The following is a 10,215-nucleotide window of genomic DNA, read 5'->3' on the forward strand; positions in this document are numbered from 1 at the left end:
AACGTTGTGGAAGTGAAAGTTCAGCCTGAGCAGCTGATTCTCACGAGATCGGACTGTAATAATCGCTGGATTGCGTGCACCTAGCGATGGAGAACAGTCCTGTGAAAACACAGGGACAGTCCCATACATGTGATCCAAATCCCTGCTGGGATGTCCCTATGTTGGAACTGATCCTAAAATCGAGGCAAAACAGCGGTATATTCACACAGTGCAGTTTTCTGATGCCGTTTCTGAAACCACAACCAGGGATGGATCGGAATGGAAAGTATGTAGAAAAGATTCGGCTTCTCTTTGTTTTTTAATCCACTCCTGGTTGTGGTTTAAGAAACTGCACTTTGTGAATATACCCAGACCCTAGGGTCCATTCACACGTGGTTTTCGGATGTGGTTAGTCGATGCGGTTCTAACTGCACCTCAATGAGTGAATGGACCCAAAGTCTACAATCTAACTGTATATAAGCTCCCACTCCGGACATTATTACATGATGGATATTTGAAATAAAAGCAGATTTTGAGGCAGGGTCCTCACTAAATCATTTTGCCAAGAGGGCAAACATCCAAAAAGTGACCCCTGTCTACCCATCCATATATTAAGAATGAATTAGTTTTTTGTTTTTTTTCTTAAAGGGGTATTCCCAACTCAGACATTTATGGCTCTGGGACCTGCACCTATCCCGAGAATGGCTTCCCTGACCCCGCCTGATGTGGTGGCCGCTGTCTGCCGTATCTAAGCTGGAACTCAGTGGCTGGGGGTATGGAAACAGCCAAACTCGGCTGTTTCCATACTCCCAGCCACTGATGCCGAATCACCCCCGTTCTTTATTCAACCCCTGTATATAGTTATCCTCCGGGACGTCATTGACCTACATGACAAATTTAAAAGGTCCTTAGTATTTAATTTTCTCTCCACATACAATCCGCATATTGTACTTTTACAAGAGACTCATTTACTTGGTCCCAAATTGCGAGCTCTTGCACCATCTTGGCTCAGGCATGGCTATCATGCTTCTTATTCCAGTTACTCCTGTGGGGTCTCGTTGCTGGTCCACAAATCTTTGCATTGTAAGATTACGTCTGTTAGACGGATCCTAGGGGAGATTCATTGTACTGTTATGTCAGATCCATTTGACATCCTTTATCATAGTGAATATCTATAATCCCCCTCCGACCACTGTCCACTTACTCACTGACATAATGATGCTGGTGACAGAGTTTGGTCCTGCTTCTCTTCTACTCCTCGGGGACTTCAATCTTTTGCGGTGTCCTGAATTAGATAAACTGGGGGGAGTCGCGGGCTGTGGTTCCCCTCTTGCTGACTGGGCCGCAACATATCACTTACGGGAAATTTTGGCGGGCTCGTTCCCCTCATTAGGTAGCTTACTCATGCCATTCACCCGCCTATAGTTCCTTTTCCTGAATTGACTTGGCGTTTGGAGATGATGCCTCTTTAGTATATGTGGTAGATGCACGGTACCTCCCTCGGGCAATCTCGGACCACTCTCCTCTTATGGTCACTCTGGGATTCCCTGAAGTTACCAAACGTAAGATCTGGGGATTGAGTCCCTATGGCTCTCCTGTGCTGAAGTTTTAACGTCCTTAGAAAGAGAAATTACAGGTTTCTGGAACGCTAATTCAGGTTCGGCAGATATCAATCTGGTATGGGATGCCTTGAAAGCATATATTAGAGGGGTGGTTATACCGGCAATCTCCTGGCGTAGAAGGAAACTCACTAAACAACGTACAGTATTGGAGGCGGAACTGGTTGTAGCAGAGGAGGAATATCTCAGGACTAAGGACTCCTCGGCCTTTACTACCGTCTCAGCAAAGCAACGTGAATATACCCTATTATTAAGGCCTTATTCACACGAACGTGTATTACGTCCGTGATACGCGCGTAGAAGTCGCACTGACTTATGTCAGTCAATGGGGCCGTTTTGACAGGTCGTGATTTTCACGCAGCGTATGTCCGCTGCGTAAAACTCACGACATGTCCTATACTTGCCCGTGTTTCACGCAGCACGCACCCATTGAAGTCAATGGGTGCGTGCAAATCGCGCACGGCACACGGAAGCACTTCCGGGTGACGCACGTGATTCGCGCAACAGTTGTTAAAGAAGTGAAGGGAAACATAAAAGCCCCTCCTGCTTTACTAACATATCGTCTACTGTAGGGTCGGGTAACTCCACAGTTGTTGCCTCTTTAGACCTTAAAAAAGCGTTTCGACTCGGTAGGGTGGTCTTATCTGTCGTCTGTACTAGGCAAATTTGGATGTGGACCCAGATTTATCCGATGGGTGCAGTTATTATACTCCCAACCTATGGCAAGTATTAAAACCAATTGTCACATCTCCTCCTCATTTATGCTAGCCCGAGGGACTAGACAAGGTTGCCCACTATCCCCTTCCCTTTTTGCATGAGCCATTGAGCCACTTGCGCTAGCTAGAAGAGCTTCTCCTGATATAAAAGGTTTTGACAGACGGAGGGGAGGAGCGCGCGTCTCTCTACGCGGATGATACGTTACTAATCCTCAACGATCCAGGTCCGGAAACAGGCGATGCTCTCTCTGTTTGATTTACTTACGTCCTTCTCTGGACTTCGTGTCAATTGGTCCAAATCTTCAGTAATGGCGGTAGACAGTGTGGCTTGGGAAATTGCACTTCCGTTCCCACTGCAATGGGCGGACAAAAATACCTATCTAGGCCTAGTGATTAGCTCTGATATTTGTAGTTTAATACCCAATAATACGAGGTAGGTTTAGATAGCACCAGGTGATGAAGTAGAGAGGTGCATGAATAGGGGCCCAACCCACTACCAATAATAGAAAGTGTTACGCACACCAATAGGGGTAAACGTGCAGATAAAAAAAAATTAATTTCTCATACCAGGGTGCAATGTTTCGGTCCAAACACAGACCTTTCTCAAGCACTAGAAATTCATGATAAATAGACATGTGTTATTACCATATAATTGCAGAGTATGCGATAGATCAAATAACATTACAAGACATAAAGTATATACATATATACACACATATACAAGGTGGACATAGCCATACAATGCAGGAAGAAACGGATCAATGCGGTCACAAGTCCCAGTCAATATTGTCTTGTATGGTCCATATGTGAGTAAGATGAGGAAAGGGAAGATGCCATTGCTGAATATGCTGTGTAATCACCAACAAAGGTATATAGCGTGATGTATAGTCTCCCTATACATTAGTACAACCCGCCAGCCAGTCTGGATATATGGAGTTAAGGTATATATGTATTTGTCTGGGACAATCTCAAAACAATCCTACTGCAGTATTTCAGTACAATGTGGTAGAAGGCACGGTCTGAGGGAGGCGCAAACACATATCAGGTGTACTTGAGCAACGTCATATTAGTCAATGCAGTCAGTATGTTGTGGTACAATGTGGGCTATAGTCTGAGGGGGGCATCCAGGTATAAATGAAGATTAGGTACCCATCAAGCAATTGTACATATAAAATGTCTCTAATCTAGATGTACTTACCTTCTATATACTGGTGAGTCGACGTGACGGCGCAAGGAAGTGTGGTTAACCGCTAATGAGGGCGCTGACGCTACCTTGCGCTGCTCCTCATTATTGTGACTTCCGGATATAGTCACGTGTGCACGCCTGCTTCATTCATGACGTCGGCGTGTGAGAGTGGAGTATCGCCAGCACCAGAAGTGACGTCAGTAGGGCAGCGCCATCTTGGAAGAGGGCATATGTAATGTATGTGGTATGCTGAGGTAAGGGCACAATCAGCGAGATGTAAGATGTAGAAGATCTTGGTTTGAACCACCGTGTATGCTGTGTGATATGGCTATTACTGTTCTTAGGGCATCATTCCTGACATCGTCGTGTAGGTGTCGAACCGGTACCGGAAGTGGCATCAGTGGGTCAGCGCCATCTTTGAAGGGGGCGTATGCTTTGTATGTGGTAGGCTAGGGAAAGGGTAGGAAAATTGATATGGGAGATATATACTTCATGACTTCGTCATGTTGTTGTCTCGCCGTTACCGGAAGTGGCGTCAGTGGGGCAGCTCCATCTTTGAAGGTGGCGTATGTAGTGTATGTGGTAGGCTAGGGAAAGGGCAAAAAAACTGATATAACCACACTAGCTGTAATTTATGGCTTAATAAACGTCTAGGGCATATGTAGTGTATGTCATTACGTATGCCCGTATATGTGGTGTAGTGTATGTCCAGGGGCGTAACTAGGAAAGACTGGGCCCCATAGCAAACTTTTGACTGGGGCCCCCCTCCCCTGGGTGTCACACAAACCCCACCTTGTAGATAGTGCCTTTTTTACAGGCCCCCCCTGTAGATAACGCCATACAGCCCCCTGTAGATAATGCCATACAGCCCCCCCTGTAGATAGCGCCATACAGCCCCCTCTGTAGATAGCGCCATACAGCCCCCCCTGTAGATAGCGCCATACAGCCCCCTCTGTAGATAGCGCCATACAGCCCCCTCTGTAGATAGCGCCATACAGCCCCCTCTGTAGATAGCGCCATACAGCCCCCTCTGTAGATAGCGCCATACAGCCCCCTCTGTAGATAGCGCCATACAGCCCCCTCTATAGATAGCGCCATACAGCCCCCTCTGTAGATAGCGACATACAGCCCCCTCTGTAGACAGCGCCATACAGCCCCCTCTGTAGATAACGTCATACAGCCCCCTCTGTAGATAACGCCATACAGCCCCCTTTGTAGAAATCTACAGAGGGGGCTGTATGGCGTTATCTACAGGGGGGACTGTATGGCGTTATCTACAGGGGGGGACTGTATGGCGTTCTCTACAGAGGGGGCTGTATGGCGCTAACGCCATACAGCCCCCCTGTAGATAATGCCATACAGCCCCCCCTGTAGATAGCGCCATACAGCCCCCTCTGTAGATAGCGCCATACAGCCCCCCCTGTAGATAGCGCCATACAGCCCCCTCTGTAGATAGCGCCATACAGCCCCCTCTGTAGATAGCGCCATACAGCCCCCTCTGTAGATAGCGCCATACAGCCCCCTCTGTAGAAAGCGCCATACAGCCCCCTCTGTAGATAGCGCCATACAGCCCCCTCTGTAGATAGCGCCATACAGCCCCCTCTATAGATAGCGCCATACAGCCCCCTCTGTAGATAGCGACATACAGCCCCCTCTGTAGACAGCGCCATACAGCCCCCTCTGTAGATAACGTCATACAGCCCCCTCTGTAGATAACGCCATACAGCCCCCTTTGTAGAAATCTACAGAGGGGGCTGTATGGCGTTATCTACAGGGGGGACTGTATGGCGTTATCTACAGGGGGGGACTGTATGGCGTTCTCTACAGAGGGGGCTGTATGGCGCTAACGCCATACAGCCCCCACTGTAGAGAACGCCATAAGCCCCCACTGTAGAGAACGCCATACAGCCCCCACTGTAGAGAACGCCATACAGCCCCCACTGGAGAGTACACCATACAGCTCCACTGTAGAGAACGCCATACAGCTCCCACTGTAGAGAACGCCATACAGCCCCCACTGTAGAGAACGCCACACAGCCCCCACTGTAGAGAACGCCACACAGCCCCCACTGTAGAGAACGCCATACAGCCCCCACTGTAGAGAACGCCACACAGCCCCCACTGTAGAGAACGCCACACAGCCCCCACTGTAGAGAACGCCATACAGCCCCCCCTGTAGGGAACGCCATACAGCCCCCCCTGTAGGGAACGCCATACAGCCCCCCTGTAGGGAACGCCATACAGCCCCCCCTGTAGGGAACGCCATACAGCCCCCCCCTGTAGGGAACGCCATACAGCCCCCCGCCTGTAGGGAACGCCATACAGCCCCCCCCGTAGGGAACGCCATACAGCGTCCCCAACCCCCCAAAAAAATGCGACCTACAGTGTGTCCTACAAAAGACATGTATCCCCTATCCACAGGATAGGGGATACATGTGTGATTGCTGGCAGCGATAGGGAGAATGGGGGCCCGAAAGTCCCCTGAAATTCTCCATGACTAACCTCTGACTTCCGGCGTCTGCGCAGCTCAATAAAAATGAAAGGAGCGCTGGTCACGCATGCGCACAAGCGCGACCGGCGCTCCATTCATTTCTACGGAGCTGCCGACACAGACCCCGGAAGTCCGAGGTTTGTGATGGAGAACTAAAGGGGACTTTCAGTCCCCCGTTCTCCCTATCGCTGCCAGCGATCACACATGTATCCCCTGTCCTGTGGAGAGGGGATACATGTCTTTTGTTTAATGGCAGAGCGGGGAGATACCTCCCTGCTCTGCCGTACTGATCAGTGGAGTCGCGCTGTAGCAGCCTTAGCGGCAGCTAGCGGAGCCTCCGGCCATGGTGGGGGCCCGTGCCGGCGGGCGACACGGCCCCCTCATGCCGCGGGCCCCGTAGTAGCCACTACGGCTGCTACGGCGGTAGTTACGCCACTGTGTATGTCATTACGTTTCTAAGGTCCCATCCAGAAAAGGATACTATATCGATGTCCGTCATCTGCCAAACCAGTATAGTGAAGTGGTGTATCACGTCTGTTGGTGAGAGGGTACAATCACAATACTGTTAGAACATATACCATGTAAAGAAAAATAAATAAAACAATTGATAAATAGTGAAAAAAAATAATAAAAAATGAAGATGCCTACTGTAATACTATATTAGTATAATCATGTGTGGTCATGGATGTGTTGTTATTTATATCATGCCAGCTAGCTAAAACTGCCAATTTCATATTCCCTATTTAGCCTGTTCGGTTCCATCAGACTCCTCACACTCTGGGTCTGGAAGCGATGGATCGAGTCGTTATCACCAACGCTGGAAGCCTTTTTTAGGCCAACGCCGAGGGAGAAGGCCAAGAAGAGGACGAGGAGGGGTGGTAAACACCACAGAAGAGGGGGCACACCATGACGACCAGATCTCTGGTGAGATGAACACTGACTCGATAGTGGTTAATATATCCTCTAAGTCCCTAGGCTCGGCCCAATTACAGCTCCTTCAGAAAGGCCTATCATTCTGCCCATCATATAGGTACGATCTTTTCCAGCTGGACATGGATCTGAACAGGTTCTTCAGATCATTACGACTTCGGGTGCATTTCTCCAAAGAGGGGGGAACCCAAAGACCGGAAATTATTACCGACCCTACGCCAACGTTGACCATCAGTTCCAGAAGTCTAGATTTGAGGGACAAGAGCTTGTTTTCTCCACCTAAGAACTCCCCTCCTCTCGAAACATTTATTCGGTTTGTCCATCAGGACATCGAGATGTTTCGTCACGACTTCAACCTAGGGTACTATAAGAGTCAAGCCAATTTAAGCAACTTGAACAGGCAGGCTCTCTCTTCATTGATTGAAGACAGAGAACTCATAATCAAAGCAGCTGACAAGGGCGGTGCCCTAGTCGTTATGGATGAAAGTGATTATGTATGTGAAATAAATAGACGTGATGAGACGGTATACAACATCATCGCCCACGACACTACATATCGCATTTCAGAGAAGGGTACTATAGACCTTGATACAGTCATTTACCTTACTAAGCAACACCCAATCACCCCAGTGTTCTATATTCTCCCCAAAATACATGAAAAAGATGGAAAAACCACCAGGCCAACCCATTGTGACCGCCGCAGACTCTATCCTCTCCCCCTTATCTATTTTCTTGGAAAAAATTCTAACCCCACTAATAAAAAAACACCAAATTATTTCTGTTAGATACTTCATCCTTTTCTACCCGTCTTCTACACCACATATACGGGCTTAACACTTTTAATATTCCCAGCCCTTTAACATTCGTAGCCCTGTGGTACCCATTTCTTAGCTATGTATTACGCCATTGTTCATAGCGGTTCCCATATTGCTTGTTCTGCCCTTTCCCTTCCCTAAGTACATACACTACATATGCCCTAGACATTTATTAAGCTGTAAATTACAGCTCGTGTGGTTATATCAGTTTTATTGCCCTTTCCCTAGCCTACTACATACGCCACCTTCAAAGATGGCCCTGCCCCACTGACGCCACTTCCGGTACCGGTGCAGCACCTACACGACGATGTCAGGAATAATGACCTAAGAACAGTAATAGCGATATAACACAACATACAAGGTGGTCCGTACCAAGATCTCCTACATCTTAGGGTATGTACACATGCACTGTTTTCGGACGTAATTCGGGCGTTTTACGCCTCGAATTACGCTTGAAAAACGGCTCCAGAACGCCTACAAACATCTGCCCATTGCTTGCAATCGGTTTTACGATGTTCTGTTCCTAGAAGGTGTAATTTTACGCGTCGCTGTCAAAAGACGGCGCGTAAAAAGACGCCCGCGAAAAACAAGTGCATGTCACTTCTTGGGACGTTTTTGGATTCGTTTTTCATTGACTCCATTGAAAAACAGCTCCAATAACGTCCGTAAAAGACGCCGCGAAAAACGTGACTACTTGCAAAAACGTCTGAAAATCAGGAGCTGTTTTCGCCTGAAAACAGTTCCGTATTTTCAGACGTTTTTGGTCACTGCGTGTGAAAATACCCTTACATCTCGCTGATTGTGCCCTTACCCCAGCATGCTACATACATTACACACGCCCTCTTCCAAGATGGCGCTGCCCTACTGACGTCACTTCTGGTGCTGGCGATACTCCACTCTCACACGCCGACGTCATGAATGAAGCAGGCGTGCACACGTGACTACATCCGGAAGTCACTATAATGAGGAGCACCGCAAGGTAGCGTCAGCGCCCTCATTAGCGGTTAACCACACTTCCTTGCGCCGTCACGTCGACTCACCAGTATATAGAAGGTAAGTACATCTAGATTAGAGACATTTTATATGTACAATTGCTTGATGGGTACCTAATCTTCATTTATACCTGGATGCCCCCTCAGACTATACCCCACATTGTACCACAACATACTGACTGCATTGACTAATATGACGTTGCTCAAGTACACCTGATATGTGTTTGCGCCTCCCTCAGGCCGTGCCTTCTACCACATTGTACTGAAATACTGCAGTAGGATTGTTTTGAGATTGTCCCAGACAAATACATATATACCTTAACTCCATATATCCAGACTGGCTGGCGGGTTGTACTAATGTATAGGGAGACTATACATCACGCTATATACCTATGTTGGTGATTACACAGCATATTCAGCAATGGCATCTTCCCTTTCCTCATCTTACTCACATATGGACCATACAAGACAATATTGACTGGGACTTGTGACCGCATTGATCCGTTTCTTCCTGCATTGTATGGCTATGTCCACCTTGTATATGTGTGTATATATGTATATACTTTATGTCTTGTAATGTTATTTGATCTATCGCATACTCTGCAATTATATGGTAATAACACATGTCTATTTATCATTTCTAGTGCTTGAGAAAGGTCTGTGTTTGGACCGAAACATTGCACCCTGGTATGAGAAATGTCAAAAAAAATTATCTGCAAGTTTACCCCTATTGGTGTGCGCGATACTTTCTACAATTTATACCCAATAACGTCACTCCTTTCACACAGCGTGTCAGGTTCCGTAGCGGAGTAGCAGCTGGCCAGACAACAGTTTATGCAAAAGTTTTCAGCACAACAGTACCTGTAAGAGTCCAGACAGACACGAGGTGTAGCAAACACTTTGGCACAAATAGTACGTGGCACAGATGATGCTTGACGTGGCAGATGGTGCCCGTGGCAGATGATACATGCACGACTCCAACAATAGGCTTAGGCTCAGGAAAAAACACAGCAACATTATACGGGGAGCAGGATACAACTAAGGGACCATTTGCAATATGAACATGGGTAGACAACAACGCTCAGGCAAGGAGAGGAAGGGCATGATCCTTTAAGTAGTCCAGGGTGATTCGGGGATGGGGTAGGGATGCCCTACCCCAAGAGGTAGTAATGTCAGATACTAACTAAAAATAACCCTTTCCTATATTGATTCTAAGACATCTGTCTTCCGCACGCAATGAATGTCCTTATTTAAAGGGGTTTTGTGGGAACCAAAAATTATTAGCAGTGTACTCACTGCAGTACGTGATTACACATTCGCTAATATACATTCCGGTCCCTCGTCGTGCTGATTATAAGATTTTCATAATTTTTATAGCGCTGCCGTGGGACGGTAAGTCTAGTGGCACAGCCGCCTTTGATGACGATACGACTCTTCGTCATGTGACCAGCCCCGCTGTACTCTATGTACAATCAGTAGCAGTAGTA

This window comes from Rhinoderma darwinii, chromosome 3 (assembly GCF_050947455.1).
Source record: "Rhinoderma darwinii isolate aRhiDar2 chromosome 3, aRhiDar2.hap1, whole genome shotgun sequence".
Lineage (NCBI taxonomy): Eukaryota > Metazoa > Chordata > Amphibia > Anura > Rhinodermatidae > Rhinoderma > Rhinoderma darwinii.